Source organism: Ambystoma mexicanum, chromosome 4p, assembly GCF_040938575.1.
Source record: "Ambystoma mexicanum isolate Mex_15411 chromosome 4p, UKY_AmexF1_1, whole genome shotgun sequence".
NCBI classification, from domain to species: Eukaryota; Metazoa; Chordata; class Amphibia; order Caudata; family Ambystomatidae; genus Ambystoma; species Ambystoma mexicanum.
In genome coordinates this window covers 487300306-487323962 of record NC_090927.1, presented here as the reverse complement: position 1 = coordinate 487323962, position 23657 = coordinate 487300306, and positions in this window count along the sequence as shown.

The window sequence follows — 23657 nt, the reverse complement described above, 5'->3', positions numbered from 1 at the left end:
ACCCCTTATTACGTTCTTATACAGTCGTCCTGTTTTCACGTGCTCCTCCCCCTTCTACACTTGCCGTGGCCGGCGTTCTCCGTGCGCAGCCACATTCCCCGTTTCGCCTTTTCTCGATCAACTCGTTTTACCGTTTATCTCCGTTTCCACTCCCTTACCACCGTTCTCTTCCTCAACACTCTCAAAACGAGGATGCCTCGTGTTTGCGATATCCTATGAAAACCCTATTGGTGACGTCACCGATCACGTAGAGCTACTGGTAAGTTCTTCATATACTCTTTAAATCCAAAATACACCTGCAATCTACCCCCGTTAACCCCACAGCTGTCTTCCTGTCACTCCTGGAACAAGGTAATCAAATCAACAATATAATCGGACTGCGCACACTGCGTCGCCTCGCGTGTGATACGCCCCTTGACAGGAGGGCTTAACCAGCCAATTATCTTCCGTATTTAGGCAACTAACTAGCTACCGCCTACAGGGAAACGTCATCTACCTATCGAGTGTCTTGCTCGAACAATAGGGATCCTCATCTACTCATTGATCAATAAATGCCAAATCGTAGGAAACCACACACACACACACACACCCTTACACGTAGTCGCGGCCTAGGCCAATCAGTGTTTACGAGCGGCCGCACGTGATGTTTTCACGCTCCGCCCCCTTCTCTCGCGTTACGTTGCCAACTGCTCTCGCGCTTGTTCAACTATCATTCATTCTATTTCTAACACTAAACTATCAAACCTTCGCCGTTCACCTGTGCAACACCTCCCGCCTCCCGTATTTAATTCCTCCCCCCTCCCTCACAATTTCACATTGTTTGTTGTGCGTGGCATGCTCACCAAGTTCTCCTGATGCGGGGCCGCTCGACTGCGTGCACCCCTCCAAGCGGCTCGCCACCTCCCCTCGTCTGGACCACGTCTGGACACTCGCCAACCGCGGGCGGGATACTTCTCAACCGGCTCCCGAGGGCCAATATTCGGATTGCGCTGTCCGGTCTTCTCGCAGTTCCGCGACGGTCCTGTAGTCCTCAGAAGGGGGCGACGGCAGAGGGGGCCGCGCCGCCGGTCCTTCTCGCAACTGGAGTGCCTGGAAAAAGTAAAAATAAAAATGCCGATCTTAAACAGATCTCAGCAGTGCCTCCAACTTGTCGGGGGGAAATTCTGCCGGGGTCGGCCGGGCCGTCCGCAGACCTCCGGGCAGGGAGGCCCCAACTCCTCCCGTATATCCCAAAGGAGATAGAGTATGAGACACACACAAGAAGCAATGTGACTCTGCTGTTTATTAAACAAAAACGGCAGGGATGGGTCAAGGATCATACGCGTCTGACCTGACACACACACAATCGTGGGGCTCGCAGGCCCTTTTTACTGTACTATGACGCGCTACTTGCGTCACTCTAGAAAATTAACAAAAAACCTATCGCCACTCTTAATTGGTTGCTCGAGTGGTAGGGTTAGTATAGCATACGTATAGAGAATAATATGAGTGGCCGAGGGTTAGTCAGGTGATATATCTGGGTTGTCCCTACAATTAGATACATGAGAATTGTTACATGAGGACTCCTAATGATTGGTTAATGTTACTGTCAGCAGTGATAAGAGCCCCATGTTCTGATTGGTGCGCCCGTGAGCTTCCCAGCCTGGTACCATCGCTGTTCCCAGCTCTCGGTGTACCTGCAATTTGCAACAATGTTTCACTATTGGTACATGCAGACAATGTGAAGACTTATTCATGAGCTGGACGGCCGACTACTCCCACTGTCGCAGATATCCATTGATCCTTTCAAGTGTATCTGCCTGTGTCTTGTAACGAGGGATCCAGATGCCTCTTTCCTCCTGGGTTTGGCATCTCGTCAGGTTCGGCTTGGTCACGTGAGATGGGACCGTGTTTGAGGCAGAATTCTGCACAATTAATATTGTTTTTCCATTGTGTGCCTGGTTTAATTGGCAGGTGCGACTTTGATGTTGGTGCACGGCGTGCGAGGTTGCAACATCGTGCCCTTGATGGTCTGCTTTTGGACCGTGGGTTTGCAACATTACGACCTTGGCTGTCTGCTCTCGCCAGGCTCATTCTGCAGGATCAGCAACCTGACTCTTGTTCTGTTAACGTCCACGGGAGCTCTTGCTTGCGGCCTACTTAGGCCTAGTGTATAGGTGGAACCGTTTGGTGCACAGGCGCTTTAGGTTATAGACTCGTATTGTCTTACGACCAGTATTGTGTCTTTGTTATAATCCTCATTATGGCACCTAGGTGTAGGAGAAGCGTAAGCAAGCTCTTTAGATGAGTTCATGGTGCGTCTTGCGTTTCTGCATTTTGAAAGCCTATGTGGAAAATAATAAAGATGCACGTCCGTGAGTATGTCTGTCGCCTACGTCATAGCACTGAGTATATTCTTCATGTAGATTGGTGCGGGAGTGTCCAGTGTGTATGTTGGCACAGGTGTGCTATCCGTTGGCTAGGTCGTCATGGCATCTCTAACGACGTATAGTTTTAGTCCAGTTGATCCATGCCGCAGGCATCGGCATGGGCAGGGCGGGCTGCTGGGCAGGCAGATGGACACATCCTTATGTTCCTGTACCAGGGTATCTGGTCATCTGGTAGATGGGCAAACTCTTCTCGTGGCGGGTGCTTGGGCCGTGAACCTTTAGGCCAGGCGCGAGAGGGGGAAGATGGGAGCCTGTTTTTCCATTTTCCCACTTCACTACATTCTGCCGTACTGCGATTGCCATGGATTCCAGATGCCAAGTGATGGGTTCTTTGGACACCAGATGCACGTACTCGTGACCGGCTGCCTAACCGTCACTGTATTGTGGGACGACCGGCCCGGCCCCATTTGTCCATACGCTGGAGTGGCCATTACGAGTAACATAACATCTTTTATGGTGGTGTAGGCCAAAGTTCATGCCGACGTCTTGGAAATCACGGTGTGACCGAAGCAGTTGCTTTATCGAAAGCAAATACTTTGTGTATGCGAAAAGATCAACGTGTGCCTCACGATTAACATTTTCAATGACGACCGAACAAACAAAGTTACTATTTGATGGAAAATGGGAATAGTCTGATGGTCTTGGACAGTTTATTGTGAAATAAAAGTACTGTACAAATTCTAAAATTGTTAATTTTTTCCTTTAAAAAACAGTTTATTATTTCAAAATGTAACGTGCTAGGTTGTACATCGCTGAGTGTTCATTTGCAGGTTCTGCGTCATGGCACGTAGGTGCTTATGGGCGCATTTGGCTACGCTGGAGAGGAACGTCATCCAAAAAAGTGTACAATATCATTAGGGTTGGTTATGTGACGAGATGTGGGAGTGTTTTCATATTATACAAGTGTCGTAATGTAGTTAAAAATGTAGCGGTATACGTTTATTGACTGAGGGGTAGGCTGCAGCCATGTAGAGTGGGCAGAATGTCGGGGTCATGGTATAAGGTCATGATCTGCACAATGTGGCTACTGGCCATGACCAGAAGGGAGAAAAGATAGGATTACAATGGCTATGCACACCTGGGACTGGTTTTGTGGTAAAGTTGTTCGACATTACAATACATTTGAAAGGGAGGAAAAAAGTGCTGGTGGTAATATGTTTACAGCGTTTCCTTTTTGCTATTTGCAGGCTGCCATGAAAAGCGACGAGGGGCCATGTATGGAACAACCACCTTCCCTTTCTATGGTTGTCATCTTGGAAAAGAAATCCTCTTTTTCAGTAGCACACGTTACTGCTTTGCAAATCTAGATTGTTCATGGCAAATGTTATTGCGTCTATGTCCTTTACTGAGAAATATAAAGTAGATGGAGTGTATGCGATTTTTAAAAAAATATATTTTTAAACTGTGAAAGGTGGTTTTTAAAGGAACATTTACTTTGTTTACGGATGGCTTTTTTTTGGGAAGGACAGCTAAGAAGGAAAGTTGCGGACGGAAATGAGCAAAGAGGCACCAAACAGTAAGCTGTACGGGGGAACATGTTGTGTGTGTGTGTTATTTGTAAGGTAGGGGCAGTGTTTCTCATGCTCCTTCATTACAGCAGTGGTGCTATTTCTTGGAAAGGAGGGATGGAATTAGCTCATGTCATTTTCAGATAACTAGTACTTTTGCTAAAAGTATGTATTGTGTACTACATTGTTAATGGTTGACTATGAATAAGTGTTTGAGCTCTGCAAGGGAAATGTTGAAGGTGGAAGTTCCTACATCACTAAAAAATGTATTTCCACACTGTCCACGAGGCATACATCTTATTGTTATGTGTGTACAGATTTCGGACATGTCACCGTGCTGTGCGCCAGCATATGGTCATGTGGCATTCTCTACAAGGTGTGCAATGAAGTCAGATGTTACTTTACATTATGGTTACATGCTACTACTACAAACCAATCAACTTTAGCAAAAAGCAAAACACATTGTTAAAGGGATGTTATGATTAAGTTGCGCTACTAAAAAACTATGAAATTCAGTAAAAAAAACTTTGTTAAACGGACGTTATGGTTAAGTTGCCCTACTAAAAACCTGTGAAATTCAGTAAAAAAAACTTTGTTAAAAGGACATTATGGTTAAGTTGCGCTACTAAAAACCTATGAAATTCACAAAAAAAAACTTTGTTAATGGGACATTATGGTTCGAAGTAAAACCAAAAAACCCTTGAAATTCGCCAGTTATGGTAAGCTAAGCAACCATAACTCGCGCCACCACTGTGCACTGCTAATACTAACACCCAGGACATCAAAAATGACATCAGAAATGTCATTGATGACAGCTGCCCTGGGGATCTCCTTCCATTTAAAGTAATTCAAGAAAATGGGGATATGTTTGTTTCTTTTTTTAGAAGATTCATTAATGCCTCTTTTGCACAGGGCATTGTTCCAGCTGCCATTAAAGATGTAGCTGTAACACCATTATTGAAGAAGCTGGATCTTCATCCCAAGGATTACACCAACTTCAGTTCTATAACAAATACTCTTTTCCTTCTGATAATCATTGATAAAATGGCCATTTCCCAGGTACAGCATGGGGCTCCTTCACAAGAGGCAATCTGGTTTCTGTACATCTTATGGAACCGAGAGTGCTCTTCCCTACTGACAGAGTCGTATGTTAGCCGCACTGGAAAGTAGTGGGTCAGACATGCTGATACTTTTGGATTTATCAGCAGCCTTTGACCTTTTACACCATAAATGACTGTAAAGGACACGGACTCATATTGGTCACTTCTCCGATGAAGCTACAGTTTGGATGGAGTCCTTTCTTTGTGGTCATAACTCCAGGGTCTGTTGGGGGGATGTGACTTCCGACCCTGCTCCTATTGCTTGTGGGGTACCACAGGGGGCTTGTCTCACCCCATTCTTGTTCAACCTCTACATTATGCCCTTTTGTGTTGAAATCGAGAAATTGGGGGTCTTTTTCACCAACTATGCCAATGATTTCCAGCTGACTATGGAGCTGAGTGGAAATCATGGGGCTGATCTGGAAAACCTGGATAAAATGTATACCTTCATTAAGGAATGAATGACCACACATTGGTTATGCTTGAACGCTGCCAAAACCGAACTCATGGTCAATGGATCAAATCAGACTAGAGACAAATGGAGTCCAAACTACAAGAGCTTTAGTGTAGATGATGGTCTTGTTGCAGTTGTTGATAGAGTTAAAACTTTGGGAACATATATGGCGGTGTCGCTTAACGCCAATGCTCACGTAAATTATGTTGTCAAAAACTCTAATTATTACCTGAGAGTTCTTAGACAGATTTGTCCTCTGGTAACCCAGAACAATCGAGAGAAACTTGTCTGTGCAGTCGTCCTACCAAGACTTGATTGTTGTAATTCCTTACTGGGTGGGGCAAGCAAAAATTGCCTTGACAAGTCACAGAAAATTCAGAATGATGCGGTCCAAGCAGTTTTTAATATTACCCATAAGGACCCACGATCAGGGGCACGTAGAGAACTTCATTGGCTCCCTGTTAGCACTAGAATCCAGTTCAAAATATTGACCCTGGGCCATAAATGCCTATTTGGCAATGCACCATCATATTTCAAGGAGAAATTGGTAGTCTACAAACCTGAACGCGATTACGAGCTCGAGAGACCAACGCTCCGGCCAGCTGACCGTCGCATACCGCACTCACGGAATGGACGGCCCGGGACAGTGCACTGATCACCTGTAGAACGACCGATGCCCAGAATCCTGTGAGCTCACGCCTTCAATTAGAGGGCAACCTGTGAGAGGCACCCATGCCCGACCGAAAGGGTAACAAAAGTATTTCCACAGCTGTGACGCTGCAACATTCTTCTCGGTTTTGAGAACCGGATTAACCAGTTGAATACAGTATAACCTTTGGTCTGTATGCCGAAAGACTGGAAAAAGGAAAACTTACCGGACGTCACCCCGATGCCTGACGGACACTAGTAGGTAGTTTTCTCATGTTTTTTTTTGCCAACCCTGAGATTTGATATCGCAATACTGCAAAAGAGAAATCTTACACCCTACCAGGAGACAATCACTCACCCATATGAATAATTGGTGAGACACGACCCGCTACGTTGACCTTCTGGACTGTCGACAAGGGGAAGATACCTCATGTAGTCCTCCCTACACGTCTTCATGAAACAGAAGATTTGAACTATCGCTAGACCGACACATTACTTGGTCGTCAAGAAGATTAAATTAGTAGAACGGTACCAAGATACTGCCTGTGTGTAACAGCTCCAATTTATGCTTGCCCCTGATGAATTTCCCAGGATTAATACCCTGAATAGATTAGGAAAGAAACATGTTGGGCTTTTTTAACCATTGTTTGATTTTTTTTATATTTGAGTGATTATGAATACATGAGTAATTGAATTGAATGAATGAGTATAAGTGGAAGAGTGATGAATCCAGGTATGTCCAAGTGATGATGCACGACACAAGCCACTTTAACATCTATGCCCCTTTTTGGGTTTTGAATTTGGAATTGTTTTGTACACACTATCACAATGAAATGTTGTCTAGAATTACACTATCCCTTTAATCACATTTGTTTAAATTACATTTTGAATTGTTGTATATGACAATTGTGATATGTATTTTTGTATATTGAAAATTAAAATATGGTATTTTTTCTACTCATAGTGGCAATGCCTTAATCATTTCTTATTGATGGCTACAATTTTGAGGATATGAGCTAATTCTTCCTGTTAATGTAAGAAAGCAGCATTCTGTAGTCACAAGCGGTCTATTACTCAAGGGTTAATCCCTTTTATGAGGGCCTGCTTTAGACTCCTAACCAAAACCTCCCTCAACCTCTTTGTGTTCTGATGTAGTCTACAAACCCACACTTAAACTTCATCCTTTGACCTGTCTCGGGAGTATAGCTGAGGGGCAACACGCTCGCCTTGAATGCAAAACGATGCGAAGCAACACAGGTTCGATCCCTGGGTCTGTGCTTAGATACCTCTGGGTATTAAGCGTGTTATAAATAACCAATTTCACAATGTCTTATCATTCCACGTGTGAAGAGAAGCAGTGGAAGGAGTCAATCCTTCCCAGTCCTGATGTCCAGTGCTTGGAAAAAACTGCATTAATGCCTGTGGAAGGAAAACAATCAATTGATAGGAAAGATTTGAAAACCAGACTATTCGTTTAGGCCAGTCTCCCCTATCTATGTAGTGCTCTGATGCTTAAGGTCTTTTTTCGCTCAATAAACGTATAGGGCCTCATTACGAGTCATGCCGGTAAGGGAAAAATGATGCCGGTATGTAAATACCGGCATCATTTAACGTTCCGTAGCATTCTGACCCGCAAACCCGGTATGAACGGCACCGTTATTTACGGTGCCGCTAATAGCGGCATAGACGCATACACGCGCCTCTTCAGGTAGTAAATACCGGCATGCCGGTAATAGGGGGCAATCACAACCCATGCAAACATGCAAATACCGGCATCGCGAACACGGTAACAACGGGCTGCATGATGCCGGAAAAACAGGCATCGCGGACCAACCGCAAACAGCAACCAAGATACAAGGCAGCTGCCACAGGTGCACACAATCCCCACAGGTGGAGTCAAAGGAGGCTGCGCCAGTATGAACTGAGCACAGCCACACACCAGGCAATGCAGAGTGGGCCAGTACAAAAGGAGCACACCTACACACCACACCCCTTCCTACACCAAAATGCTACCACTAGCATTTGCAATCATGGCGCAGGAGGACATACCTATACTGCTACAACTACAGCAACAACAGCAACAACAGCAACAACAACAACAGCAGCAAGAACAGGCAGCACAGAGGAGACGCAGGAGGAGAAGGAGGGTGAGACAGGCCCAGCAATTACCACCAGCGCAGCCACCAGCGCAGCCACCAGCGCCTCGTAGGCAGACAATCCCTCGCACCAGACCCAGCCCATTCAACCTAACCCCTGAGCAGATCCACACCCTGTACCGGTTGGACCATGACACCATCACCACCATAGTGGACATGATACAGAACGACATTGCCAGCCACATACAAATATGCACTGCCATCCCCCCACTACTGAAGGTGGTGTCTGAGCTACACTTCCTGGCCACAGGCACCTACCAACACACAGTGGGCCAGCTGCATGGCATTTCACAACCACTATTCTCACGCATGCTGAACCAAGTGCTGGATGCCCTCCTGAAGCACGCAAGCACCCACATATCCCTACCACGGACTGGCCAGGAGATAGCCGAAACCAAAGTAGGCTTCCATGGACTGGCAGGCATGCCCAATTGTGTCTGTGCCATCGACTGCACCCATGTGGAATTGGTAGTCCCCCATGCCATAGAGGCGATGTACCACAATCGCAAGCAATACCACTCCATCAATGTGCAAATGGTATGTGACTCCAGCAAGATCATCACCCATTGCTGCGCCCGATTTCCTGGATCCACACATGATGCCATGGTACTGCGGAACTCCTCGCTACCCCGTCACATGGAGCGACATGCTGGACCACGTGCCTGGCTGCTCGGTGAGTTGCACAACAGGCCCATGGCCATGCTGTGGGGTACTCATGTGTGCGGATGCAGAAGGGGGGGGATAGTACACCTGGGTGGGAAAGAGGGGGGATAGTTTACCAGGGTGGGAAAGGGGGGGGATAGTTTACCAGGGTGGGAAAGGGGGGGATAGTTTACCAGGGTGGGAAAGGGGAGGGGATAGTTTACCAGGGTGGGAAAGGGGGGGGGGGATAGTTTACCAGGGTGGGAAAGGGGGGGTTAAAAGTACACCTGGGTGGCAATAGCCAGTGAGTGGAGAATGAATGCAGAGCTAAACACTCCTCACCTGACACAGCCAAACTGAAAATGACACATCACTGGGCCACATATCACAAATAATGCAAATGGATGACAACAAGAGGCACAACCAGGGCACCATGGTGATGGCAAGCAATGCATGACTGAATAGGATGGCAACTGTGCCAATGCCGCCAGTGTGACCATGCATAGCAAAGAGTATACAGCATGAATTGGAGGCTAAACATTGACGCACTGCCACAGCACATCTGCCTCAGCATGCATGCTTACACCCTGCATCATCTATTCAACCCCATCCAGTGTTCCACACCTCTTTACAGTATACATTCCATATAGGTGACTATTTGGGACACGTACAGTGACATGTGCATGCTCACACCTAATAGCTGCTGCCATGACCGTGCTCCCTGAAGGTGTCAGTTCAGAGTGACACACACCTATTTGTATCTGCTTGCAGGTGATGGAGGATATCCCTTGAGGCCGTGGCTACTTACCCCTGTGCGGAACCGGCAGAACAGCCATGAAGAGGAGTACAATCGTGTGCACACTCATACCCGTGTTGTGATTGAGCAGACCTTTGGCCTGTTGAAGACGCGGTTCCGCTGCCTAAGCAGGTCTGGTGGGGCACTCCTATATAGGCCTGAGAAGGCGGCAAAGATCACCATGGCCTGTGTCATGCTGCACAATATGTGCGTCCGAAGAAATGTACCACTGCCACCTGACATTGAAATGCATGGCCCGGGTGAGGATGAAGGGGATGGAGACGGAGGCGAAGGAGCCCCCCTGCCAGTACGTGATGCACGGGACGGCCATGCTGTACGCCAAGCACTAATTGACAAATACTTTTAAGACACAGGGACCATGAATGACTTTTGTCAGTCAGACACTGGGCCAATGTGAACATGCACAAAGGGAATGTTGTAATTTGGACACTGAACACCGTAACACATTAAATGGATGCACACCAAAAATAACAATGTCCAGCCAGGGATTGTTCTCCAGAAAACTTGTGTATTATATGAAAGTGCAAAACTGTGCCCACTCCCCCCTCCCACAATCCCCCAACAAACTCCCTCACCCACGCCACAGATCCCAAATGTCCCCATGTGCGCAACAAACAGTATTGCCTTCACCAATGTTACTCCTCACATTTTTTCCATTTTTCAGAAAGTCACTTTTTGGCGACTTTTGGGTCTGGGGGTTCCATGGCCATGCGTCATGCGCTCCTGCGCATTAAGCGCACAGGGCTTGATTGAACAGAGGTGGAAGGTGTTGACGTGGTGGATGTGTCAATTGTCAATCCCCTTGCAGACCCATGGTGTGGCTGCTGCACTTGCCTGATGTTGGCTAGAAGGCCTCGGTCAGTGACCCCATGCACTGCCTGAATGCAGACGTGGACGCCTCTACGGCAGCTGTATTTGCAGCAATGGCCGTGGCTATGGCCTTCATGGCCTCATTACCGGCAACGACCTGTTGCCGCATAATCTGCAGCATCTCGTCTTGGCGGGCCTCCACCCTTGACATACGGACCTCAAAGGGGGTTTCTGTCGCAGGTGTACCGGTGGCTGGTAGCCCTCGTGGGGCCCTCGTCCTGGGCACTGTCGTCCGTGAAAATGCAGATGTCCGAATCTCCTAGGTCAGAGTCATGGAGACATGGGTCATCCAGGCTCTCTGTCTCCGCAGTGGGTGAGGGGGTGCCAATGGGTGTTGGGCACGGCAATCCCAAAGATTCTTTGACCTCTTCGACCACCTCTGTGGACACGACGTCCATGGTGGCCGGTGGTACAGCTGGCACTATCGCAGCAGGTGCACCCTGCAGAGATGATGCCTTGTGTGGCACACTGGGAGTGGTTGCAGGCAATTTTTTGGAGGAGGGGGTTGCGGTGGCCCTGGTCCCCTTGCGTGCACTGGATGTGCTTGCCCCCCTGTCCTGGGTTCCACCTTCCTCATCGGTGCCTGGGGGACATGTTGGCAATGATTGCATGGCTGGTGGCAATGGATTGTCTAGGTGTGGGGGGGGAGACATGGGCATGGATGGGTCATGTTGCACCTCTGTTGGGTTTACATATTTCACGCAGCATGCGTGTGGTGCAGGGGGTGGCAATCAGTATTCTGTTGGTGAGTTGATGTTGCCTTGGGTAAAGGAATTGCCTTGCCTTATCGGACTCCCACCTCACTTGTGTCACATCATGTTTTGTTATTGGTGGATGTGATGGTTCACTCACCTTCCTCTGTTGTAGTAGCTGCCCCGAACTCCTGCTCTCCGTTCCCCTCTATGGATTCTGGGTCGATGAATCCACTTGTTATCTCCTCGAATGTGGTGAGCTTAACAGGGGAGTGTGTGCCACTGCCTGTAGCCATTGCGGCCCTCCGGTTCTCCGCAAGGATCTTCCGGACATGGAGGCGGAGGTCGTCCCAGCGCTTTCTGCAATCCCGGACACTCCTTGGGGTGCTCCCCACTGCTGTTACCCTCCTGCCACACCTGTTTTTACATGTTTGGGCCGCATGCTTCAGGTCTGTGCTTCGGATTATGTCAGCATGCTGTTGTAGGGTGTCCGCTAGCATTGTCAAATCAGCATCTGAAAAGTGCTGCTTCCTCTTCCTTTGTGAGCTTTTTCCGGTGGCCTTTGACATCCTGGTTGTGTTTTGGCACTCAACAACATGGGTGTAGTGGTAGTAATGGAGGATGGCAATGGATTGTGTTTTTAAAGATGGCCGCCGGCCCATTTCCCGTTCCTGCGCGATGACGTAATTTCCGGGTCCGTTTTTTGCATACACGGTAATAACATGCCGGTATTACCGTGCCGGTATTTACGGGTTAGTGTGAGGCGGTAGCGCAATGGGCGGGCCCCGCGATGCCGGTATAGGGGGCTTGGAGACCCTTTACCGGCATGGCGGTATTGCCACTACCGGCATGGGGGAACACGCGTGCTCGCGCACTCGTAATGACCCGCTATTAGCGGGTTCATACGTGCACAGACCCGCTCATTCCGGCATGCCGGTAATGAACCTGGTTTTACCGGGCAACTCGTAATGAGGCCCATAGACACAACCATAGTGCTAAGTAGTACAGTTAACACTTTACAGATATGAGGAATAAAAAGTACCAGACAGGTATGTACAACAATATTGCAATGAAACAGTTTATACAATTAAAAGTTAGCAAAAATAACACTAAATATAAATATAACCCACACATTGGCAATCCACTATGAGTTGCTAACTACTTTAGATTTTCACACAGATACTACACATATACTGTAATGACTAAAATAGGGAACACCATGCAGCTTGATGTAAGATGTCCAATCACTATCTTGTGAGAGTGTCATAGAGATTATGAAGCCCAGAAGGTTATGTTAGAGTTACAAGTGACTAGCTCTAGCAGAGCGCACCCACATAGTAAGTTCAGGACATAGAAGCAGCAAGTTCAGAGTAAAGTGTAGTAGATACAAAGTTGATTAAGTGGCTTAAATCAGATTGTAGTTGTTTTAGAGAGCCGCTACCACCCCTAGGTTACATGAGTACTTAACCTAGATGTTCTGGACTGGTAGCCACCAATCGGGTTCAGATCTGGATAGTTCTAAGGTAAGCAGGACTTTGAACCCAATGCAAACCCAATGGAGATGGGCAGTTGAAGAGATATAAGGGATTTCAGCCTCAGGAGGTCCGAAAATGCAAAAACACCCGCCGTCACTGAAGGACAAGACATGTCACCTTAATGCTGTATGCACCCTTATGTACAGCCAATTCAACATTTAGAGGCTTTTAAGAAAACATACTAATTGTTCCACAAAATGTACACAAGTGAGCAGTACTGTCTTGGAATTTAGTAAGAATCTGGGTGGTTGCTCCTTGGAGTCTGTCCATCCCATCCATAATGCTAAAGCAGCTAGCTATGGGGCTGAAGTATGGGGCCACTATTTTATAGCCCCAATCCAATGAAAAGTGAATAATTTCTGCACTGCCTGTTTTGATTGTTGACTGGTGCTCCTACATACCTGCTCCACTGGGAAGCCAGCTGGGGTTACATCTCTGATACTTTCGATCTAAAACCATTAACTGCACGGGCAAGATTTTGGCGACGCAGGGAATGTGATTATCATCTTACACATCAGCTTATTAAGGATCTGTTGGCGTCAGAGGTGGGTGGCCATAGTCCAAGGTTGAAATTTATAAAGCAGGCCTTGTCTTCGATGGGATTTTGTAATAAATGTATTAGGCCCTTTCAGGAAGAGGCACTAGCTTCTGTAGTGACACATTGGTCTACTAGTAAGATACTGACCATAGCCCCTTTTTGTTGGTTTGATGGCACTATGGTGGAAGACTTGATTAACTTTTTATGCTTTTGTCCTACTCTGAATAAACCTAGAAGACAGTTCCTTCTCACTAATTCTTAGGCCGTATAATGGTCATACATTCGTTGAGGCCAAGATGTTGGTATTGTCCTTTCCCCGCAAGAATGTGGCCCATTCTATTTACGGTTTTATTTAAAATGCTCTTTCAGAAAAGTAAATGTTTTTAATGTTGCATCTTAGCAGATGTTTTGTATTTTGTGCGTATTTAAGTTATTTCGTACTGATAGCGTACTAAATAGCGTGTGTGTGAATTTCGGGGTGCGTGGGAAGTTCCACACGCGATTGGCCTGGGTACGTGTATTTCGGGGTGCGCGGGAAGTTCCACACGCGATTGTCCTTGGTACGTGTATTTCGGGGTGCGCGTGAAGTTTCACATGCGATTTCAGCAGGGTATGTGTATTCCAAGGTGCGCGGGAAGTTTCACACGCAAATTTGCAAGGTACGTGTATTTCGGTGTGCGCGTGAAGTTCCACACGCGATTTCAGCAGGGTACGTGTACTCCGGGTGCGCGGGAAATTCCACACGTGAATCCAGCAGCCTACGTGTATTTCGGGGGTGCTGGGGAGTACTACACGTGAATTGGCGGCGTGGGTCCTCCCAGGTGTTCCTTCTACACCCTCCACGGCCCCTGCAAGCGGCCCACACCACAGGGGACTACCCTGTACCCCTGCACATGTCCCGCAGGCAGCCCATCCACCATGGCCATGCCCCCCAGCCAACCCACATGTCACCTTGCACTACTGCCCACCAACGCATGTCTTCCAGCACCCCCACCCCCCAGCATTCAGGGGCACCCTCCACCAGGCCCTCACTCATGTCTCCCAACCCCTCACCCCCCAGCAGTCAGGGGCACCCTCCACCAGGCCCCCACTCATGTCCAACTCATGTCCCCCTGCACCCCCACCCCCCAGCACTGTGGGGCACCCTCCACCAGCCCCCCACTCATGTCCAACTCATGTCCCCCTGCACCCCCAACCCCCAGCACTGTGGGGCACCCTCCACCAGGCCCCCACTCATGTCCCCCTGCACCCCCACCCCCCAGCATCCAGGGGCACCCTCCACCAGGCCCCCACTCATGTCTCCCTGCACCCCCACCCCCCAGCATCCAGGGGCACCCTCCACCAGGCCCCCACTCATGTCTCCCTGCACCCCCACCCCCCAGCAGTGCGATTGGCCTGGGTACTTGTATTTCAGGGGTGCGCGGGTAGTCTTACACGCGATTTCATCAGGGTACGTGTATTACGGGTCCGCGTGAACTTCCACACGCGATATCAGCAGGGTACGTGTATTACGGGTCCGTGTGAACTTCCACACGTGATTTCAGCAGGGTACGTGTATTACGGGTCCGTGTGAACTTCCACACGCGATATCAGCAGGGTACGTGTATTACGGGGTTCGCGTGAACTTCCACACGTGACTGTGCCTGGGAGAGTGGGGTACTTGTATTCCTGGGGTGGGCGGGAATATTTACACGCGACTGGGCCTGGGAGAGCGTGTTACGTGTATTCCTGGGGTGGGCGGGAAGATTTACACGGTCGCCTACAACGCGCCAAAAAAAAAGGTCCAATCCGGAAACACGTACACCAGCATGAAGCAGTCGCATGTCCCGCGCAGCATAAAAGTGTGCGCAAACAACAAACAAGCTCAGACGGCAGGATGAATATACCGTTCCTAGCAGCAGTGGCCGTGGGATACCGCAGAAGGAGGAGGAGGATAGTCAGGGCCAGAATCTTTACACCCAGAACCAGCCTTTTTGGTATGCCTGATGACCAGGTGTATGGGAGGTACAGGTTTCCACCTCACATAATACTCAACTTGGTCAGTGAGTGGGAGGATGACCTCACATCACCCACCCTGTGCTCCCAAGCACTCAGCCCCCTGGAGAAGGTCCTCAATGTACTGCACTTCTTGGCTACCGGATCATTTCAGCGGACAAGTGCCAGGGTGGGGGGGGTGTCACACGCCACGCAGTCACGGTGCCTACACCAGGTGTTGGCCATCATCACTGCACGCCCATCAGTCCGCAGGCACATATACCTGCCCAGAACACCTGTAGAAAGGCAGGCTGTCAGCCAGGATTTCTACAGGGTGGCACAATTCCCCAAAGTGCTAGGTGCCATTGATTGCACCCATGTGGGTCTACGTCCCCCCAGGGCATCTGAGCACATCTATAGAAACCGCAAGCACTGGCATTCCATCAACGTCCAGGTAGTATGTGCTGCCAAGGGAATCATCACCTCAGTATATGCCAACTATCCAGGGTCCACCCACGACAGCTTCATTTACAGGATGTCAACCCTAACCCGGGACATGGAAGCTGGGCGGCATGGCGATGCATGGCTGCTTGGTGAGTATAAATGCCACAGCACATGCATGCATGACAGATACAGAGTAATGTCACTACCCCACTAATGATCCCCATCACCACCTCCCCAGGGGACAGTGCCTACCCTCTGAGCACCCACATGATGACGCCAATTCGGAACCCCATCACGCCTCCCGAGGTAAGATACAACACAGCCCATATTGCAACCCGGGGCATAGTGGACCGCACATTCGGAGTGCTCAAGTCACGCTTTCGGTCCCTTGACCGTTCTGGCGGGCAGCTGTTATACCCTCCCCCAGTAGTGTGCAGGATCATAGTGGCAGCATGGGTCCTGCACAATGTTGCAACACGCCGGGGCCTGGCTGTGGACATGGTGGTGCCCCCACATCCCCAACCACATGCACGCCCACTGCGCATGGGAGGGGAAAGGGCACAGGGTGAGGCAGCCCGTACGCAGCTGGTGGCTAATTACTTCACATAGAAATCACACCTCTGTGGAGTGCACACAGCCCTGGCACATACCATCTGACAATCAATGATGACTCAATCTGACAATTCTGATGAATTAAGGGACAGTCAACTGTCAGAACCATAGCAGCCTGAGATTGTTCACCTGGCAGTGTCCCAATGTATGCATCCCTACCTACACAAACACCACCAATGCAGTGTCATCAAAAGACACACTTCTATGCAGCAAAAATGAATACCCACTTGCAAAATACAACATGAGAACAGTGCCATGTCACCCAACCCCTCCCCGGCACCACCACACAACACACCATGGCATGTCATGCTATGTGAGAGCAAACAAATTAATCCCCACAACATGACACAAGTGTCACAAAGTACAGTGTCCCTAATGGAAACTGGCCACACATGAAATGCTCACAGTAATGCAGGACCAACAACACACATTACCAAATATTTACCAATAATACTATTCACCTACACAACCTCCAACCTACCATAAACATGACAGTACGGATTTAAAAAATTGGTAGTCTCACTACCTGATAATGCCAGCACTTCGACCACTTCCAACTGTAGAGTGTTAGCGCCACACAAAAGTGTAGGTGCACTGCTTACAACATGGACTCCATTTCCATAGTAGACTGCCTTGTGAAGACATGAGGAATGGACCTGCAAATTAGGAGGATGAGATGGATGCAGAGGCACATATCAATACACCATGCAGTGTACAATACAACAACAATATGCACTAGGAATGTATACACAGTATTGACTACAGACTGCCCACACATCAAATGGGAGTCCAACGTCACTGTGTAAGTCAATGTCACTTGGGCACATCCTTTGCAAGCCCATGGAAACGGGAAGCAGGAGGGGTGTGTGTCACACAAACCCAAGCATCTAACCCAAATTCAGGACAAGCCTGCATGTGCCCAGCCACAATACAGCGTATGTCCACGGGAGCCACACAGGGCAACACACTGTAAAACAAATCAAAAATCAAAAATGGCCATGTATGGGCCAGGGGGAGTGGGGGAGGCCACCCAGGAGGTCCGAGGACAGGGTGCACACCAAAACCCACCTGTGTGGATTTTGGGGAAAAAAAGAAATACCTCCATGGGCTCATGGCCTGCACAGCTACCCTATTGTGAGAGATTCACTGCTGTCGCTCTCCTCACCCTCTGCAGCTGCATTGGGAGGTGGTGGCCCTATGGGAGGCAGCCCACGCAAAGCCCTAGTCTGGTCCTCCATGGCAACAAGCATGCGGGTGTGGAGGTCTGGTTCTGGAGGATAATCGTGCGGAGGTCCCCATGCAACAACTCACGGGATGCCCAGACCTCCTCCCTAGTTGCCTGCATCTCAGCTGAGAGCGTACGTGTGAGCTGCTCCAGCTGCTGTTCTGTCCTTGTGTCAGTTGAAGCCTCAAGCTCAACAAGAGTCACCCTGAGCTGACGGAGTTCCACCCTCAGGGCTTCTCTGTGGCCCTGGGACTCAATAGAAATGGCTTCCCGCAGAGTCTCCAGTGCCGCCCGTCTGTCCCTGTTGGACGCCAACATGTCCTCCCTGTGTGACTGGCAAATGGAGTCTGTTGCCTGCTGTAGTTGTTCCATCAGCCTTTCTTGGGGGACAATGGAAGTGGCCACCCTATTCATGGCCTGAGCCATCATCTCAGATGATACTGCCTGTTGGTTTGCCATACCGTATATGGATTGCTCCCATACGGTATTGCCAGGTGGCGTACGGCCAACGCGTCGGCGGGCACCACACCTGTCTGGGGCAAGGCGAACTGCGCCTTGCTGTGCCGGCCCTGCCTGAGGCTGCAGGACTGCATTCCCCCTCTAATCTGCTCGCCCAGGAACAGGATCAGATGTTGCGGAGTGTGACCCTGCATCCGTAACCACCAAAGGCAGACCTACCAACACTGACATCCCCATTGAGGGTTCTACCCCTGGTGCAGGTGGGTTGGACAGTACAGAATCCCTCCCAGAAACACTTAACTGCGACCGCACATAGGTCTCATCATCCGAATCGACACCTGAATAGAGCTCGGGGGAGGTGCACCCAGAGACACCCCTTGAGATAATGGTCTGCAGCAATTGTGGGTTCTCACCCACCACCACACCACGTCCCTCACTGGTGCCCGGCCGGGCCAGAGACCCCTCCTGGGTCTGCACCATTTCCACAACCCCAGCAGTATCAAGTGCGTCATCCCCTGCAAAGACATGAAAGAAAAGAAATGGGAACAGGCATTAGCACCATGGCACACAATTAGGGCTGAGAAGCAACAGAACCAGTACTTCATTGACACATGTCCCACATGACTATAACCCTCCCATGCATGCACCGTCACTGCGTATGAAGGGGAGGCAAATGGCACACATTGATGACACCAAGATGGAAGACCAACACATTTGCTGCATGCTGGCTAGCAGTGCCATCACACATTGGCCTGTGATTGGCATGTCCAATACACATACATGACACATGCCATCACACAGATGGCATGTACCATAGCCATGTCACACATGTGACAATAGGACTGAGAAATGCCTAGTGAAAGTGGTGGAATGCAAACAATCAGCCTGAATGAACACAGAATAATATGCAACAATGTTGTGGCAATATGACACTTCAAGGGCAACTGGCGTGAGGTTGGGCTAAATGTCTACTGTTGCCAGAAGGGATAATGCAATACCCAAATCCTGGTGCACAGAATGTGTTGGATGAAGCACATGGGTGACCCAAACCACTCAGGCACACACACCCTCACCTGGCTCTCAATCAGAAGCCCTCACACACACACCATGCACATGGATGACACACACAAGCATGTGCACTCACCGGACAATGCCTCGTAATCTGGCAGGTCTCCCACAGCATGGATCTGTCCCTCCGTGACGTAGGTCCCAGCAACATACTCATGTGGAGTGAGTTCAATGTCCGCTGCTGGAGACCCACCTCCAGTCACTAGAGTAGCGGCATGACTTGAGGCCAGCTTTTTCTTTGCCCTGCGCTTCAAGTCATTCCAGTGCTTGTAGCAATCATTAGCTGTGCGCCTCACGAATGCAAGGGGACTTATGATGTCCGCGATGGTCTGCCAGTGTGCCAGACGTTGTGTAGGTGGGGTCTTGCATCCTGCAGTAATCACCATTTCACTGTCATGTGCGGACACATACTCCACAAGTGCATCAAGTTCGGCCTGATTGAAGCTGGGCTTCTTTGGTGGCCCAGACTGTGTAGCCGTGTCTGGGGCATCAGCCTGTACTGGACGAGCACTCTTCCTCTTCCGCTTGGAAGGTGGTGGGGATCCTGAGTGTCCTACGCTGCTCTGGATACTAGGGGCAGGAGCCCCGGTGGACTGTGGACTAGGAGTGTGGGAATGAACACTCACCATGGGACTTGGTGCAGGCATTAGCTGAAGTGTGATGTAGTCAGGGGGAACGTCAGCAGGATGGACTGGGACCGACACTGTCCTGGCTTTGAGACTCAGAGCTGGGGTGGATGGAGCCGCAGCTGCCTTGCAGCCTCCCCACCCTGCCTACTCAGGGCAGCAGATGACATAGCTGCCCGTGATCCACGTGGCCTGGTGTAACGCTCACCGGGCTCCCACGGAGGTGCTGGTCTGGTCTGGGTCGCTGTGGCCTCTTCAAGCGTGATGCGCAGAATTTGGACCACCGATTGAACAGGACCCCCAAATCTTGCTTGTCTGGCCCGTAGGAATATCCTTCTGCAGATGAGAAAGGGGATTAAATGTCTGCTGAATAATGTGGTTGTTCCCCCCTTTCCCCCTTCTTTCTCCTCTGACTTCCTCCAAAACCCCCGGTTTAAGCTCACCTTATGGTTTGGAAGGATGAACTCTCCATCCTGCTTCTGGTGCAGGGGCGCGCGTTCGTCGAGTTACTTCACTGGTTTTCAGAATGGCGCTGGCAAATCCACTTGACTTTACTGAGCGATACGCCGTAAGTATGAAGATGCAAAAGTTCAAGTGTGAGCCTCCTTTTATGTTGTCTTTTTCTGTCCTTTATTTCAGGTGCAGAACAAAGGCGATGAGTTGAAGGGTTAAATTGCCGGGGTAAAATCAGGTGAGTCAGTAATGAGGGCGACCCCTCTAAATGTCTTTATAATTCCTCAGTAATGTCTTTTGTCCTTTCCCCATAGGGGCCGGGGTGCGGTACCTGCCAGAGATGTGGCGCCGACCCGAGATGTGGAATGGCTCACCAAGAATAGCCGATAAGTAATATGGCTGAAAATCTGGCTTTCCTCTTGTGTTCCCTTGCTCACCTTTTGTCTCTTCTTCTCTCCTTAGGTGCGGTGCAGAGATGTGGCGACCGGCACTGAGAGCCGCGATGGAGCCGGGCGGCGTCTCGGGAACAGGTGAGTGAAGTGCGGCGCTGCAGCGAGCAACGCGGTGCTTTTAAATTGAAGTCTTCATTCAGGAATGCTGGCGTGAAGATTCGGGATGCAGGTAAGAAGGGCGAAATAGTTCTTGGTTTTCACCTTTCTCTTCTCTTATTCCCTTACAGGTGTTCCAGGTTCGAGGCGGGCGTGGCTGGAGTTCTGGTGCAGGAGCAGACATGGTGAGCGTTCAGCTGCTGGGATGCAGAACAACGCGAAGCACGTTTGGCTGTCCGGGTGTGGCTTAAATAGCCTTGGAAGAAGTTCCAGGTGAGTATTCTTCCACAGCCCCACCCAAGTAACAAAATAGTTCCTTCAGAAAAATAGTCCCTCCTAAGCCTCATTTGGCTTGGTTCTACATGCAGCATGGTCTGCATCAGGTGAGTGCACCAAACACTTCCCTTTATGAGCCTGGCGCCTATGGCGCCAGGACTGATGTCCAACATGATCCTGGCGCCAACGGCGCCAGGACAGCGTCCAAAGAGCCCCTATAAAGGGCCGCTGGGCTTTTACCCAGGGGCGTGATGGCTGCTCCCGGGGGTGCTGGGCCTGGCCTGGTGCTCCGGGGGTAGGCATCAAGACAGCACTCCCCCCCAAGGCCCCTCCCAAGGCCTTTTCCCCAGGAGGTTTCGGTTTGTTCGGGAATTTCCGATGGAACCTTTTTACTAGCCGAGGTGCATGTACGTGGTCGCTGGGTTCTCAAGATCTTTCCTGAGGCCCGTACCCCTTCCAATCAATTAGATAGAAAAGTTTTGATTTTGAGATCTTAGAGTCCAAAATGTTCTTCACCTCGATTTCAGGCTCCCCATCTATCTGAATTGGTTCTGGTGGCTTTATTAATCGGGTTCCTGGTTGCACTGGTTTCAAAAGCGACACATGAAAGACGGGATGAATTTGCATGTTAGTTGGTAGATCTAGCTTGACTGCCACTGGGTTAATTATAGCTTTGATCGAATAAGGGCCTAAATACCTTGGATTAAAAGTCCGAAGTCCTTTGAGTGATAAGTGTTTGGTAGCCAACCATACTTGATCCCCTATTTAGTATGGAGGCGCCTCCTTGCGATGCAAATCCGCATTCTTTTTGTATTTCTCTTTCGCATGTTGTAAGTGTGCAGTAGCATCCTTGAAGGCTTGAGTAATCGTAGAATGCAAATGGTCGACTGCGCGCATTTCGAGGCTCAAAGGTGAGTCCAGGTCTGAAGTACGAGGGTGATGTCCATATAGGGTATAAAAGGGGCTCTGACCAGTTCCAGAGTGTATCGAGTTATTGTATGCATATTCAGCCACCCATAAAATGTCCTTCCAATTAGCCTCCGATTGGTGCAACATACATCGTAGATATTGTTCAAGGGTCTGGTTCGTTCTCTCCGTCTGACCATCGGTCTGTGGGTGGTGACTGGTTGAGAGTCTTACGTCGATTTGTGCCAGTTGACAACACTTTTTCCAAAAATGAGAAATGAACTGGCTTCCCCGATCGGAGATTAGTATGGATGGGAATCCATGCAGACGGATGATATTTTCGAGGAATTCCTTGGCAAGAACAAAAACTGAAGGTAATCCTTTCAACGGAATAAAATGGGCCATCTTGGAAAATAAATCCACCACAACCAGAATATTATTGTATCCATTACAAAAGGGCAGGTCCGTGATAAAATCTAGTGACAAGGTGTGCCAAGGTGCTGGTGGAATGTCTAAGGGTTGAAGAAGACCAGCGGATTTTGTTTTTTGACCTTTGTTTTGGGCGCAAACTCCACAGGACATCACGAAAGATTTAATATCCTTTCGCCAGGACGGCCACCAGAATTGTCGTTTAATTTTTTCCTCTGTTTTGGCAATGCCAGGATGTCCTTCCATCAGAGTATCGTGATGACGGGAAATGACCAGTTCTTGCAATTCCTTTTCTGGCAAAAATAAACGTCCTTGGAAGTAAGGTAAGCCATCGTTGATTGAAAAGGCAGACCCCCTTTTGATCCAATCCTGCAAGGCTGAAGAGTCCAGGAATAGTTTTACCCGTGCTTGAATGTCTTCAAGGGTTTGTAAAGTGGTTATCCCCAAGATTCTTTGTTCGGGAATTATCGGCACAGGTTCTGAGTTTATGTCCATTTCTCCCATTCCAATTCGAGATAGCGCGTCCGCTTTGCCATTCTTACAGCCAGGACGGTAGGTGATTACAAAATCGAACTCAGCAAAGAATAAAGCCCATCGGAGCTGTCGTGAAGACTGAGCCTTGGCAGTTTTTAAATATTGTAAATTTCGGTGATCAGTGATCACGGTGATGGTATGCCTGGCGCCAAGGAGATAATGCCGCCAAGCCTTAAAGGCGGACTTAATGGCTAATAATTCCTTATCGGTGATTGCATAATTTATCTCCGGCGGCGAGAACTTTCTGGACCAAAATGCTACGGGGTGCAGATGGTTGGTTTCGGGGTCTCTTTGAGACAGGACAGCTCCCATGGCTAAGCTGGATGCATCGGTTTCGACTATATATGGGAGATCAGGACGCGGATGTTTCAAAATAGGTGCGGACGTAAATTTAGCTTTTAATTCCTGAAGGACCTGTTCAACTTCCTCGGTCCATTCAAAACGTTTATTCTTCCGCAAGAGTGCAGTGATGGGTTGCACCACCCGTGAAAATTCTGGGATAAACCTGTGATAAAAATTGGCAAAACCAAGCATGCTTTGGACACCTTTCACCAAACTAGGTGATGGCCATTTGAGGATGGCATCCACTTTCCGTGAGTCCGTTCGGACCCCGTTAGGTGTCAGGATGAATCCAAGAAATTCAACCTCGGTGGTATGGAAAACGCATTTTTCCAGCTTTGCAAACAGTTTGTGCTGGCGCAATTTCTCAAGGAC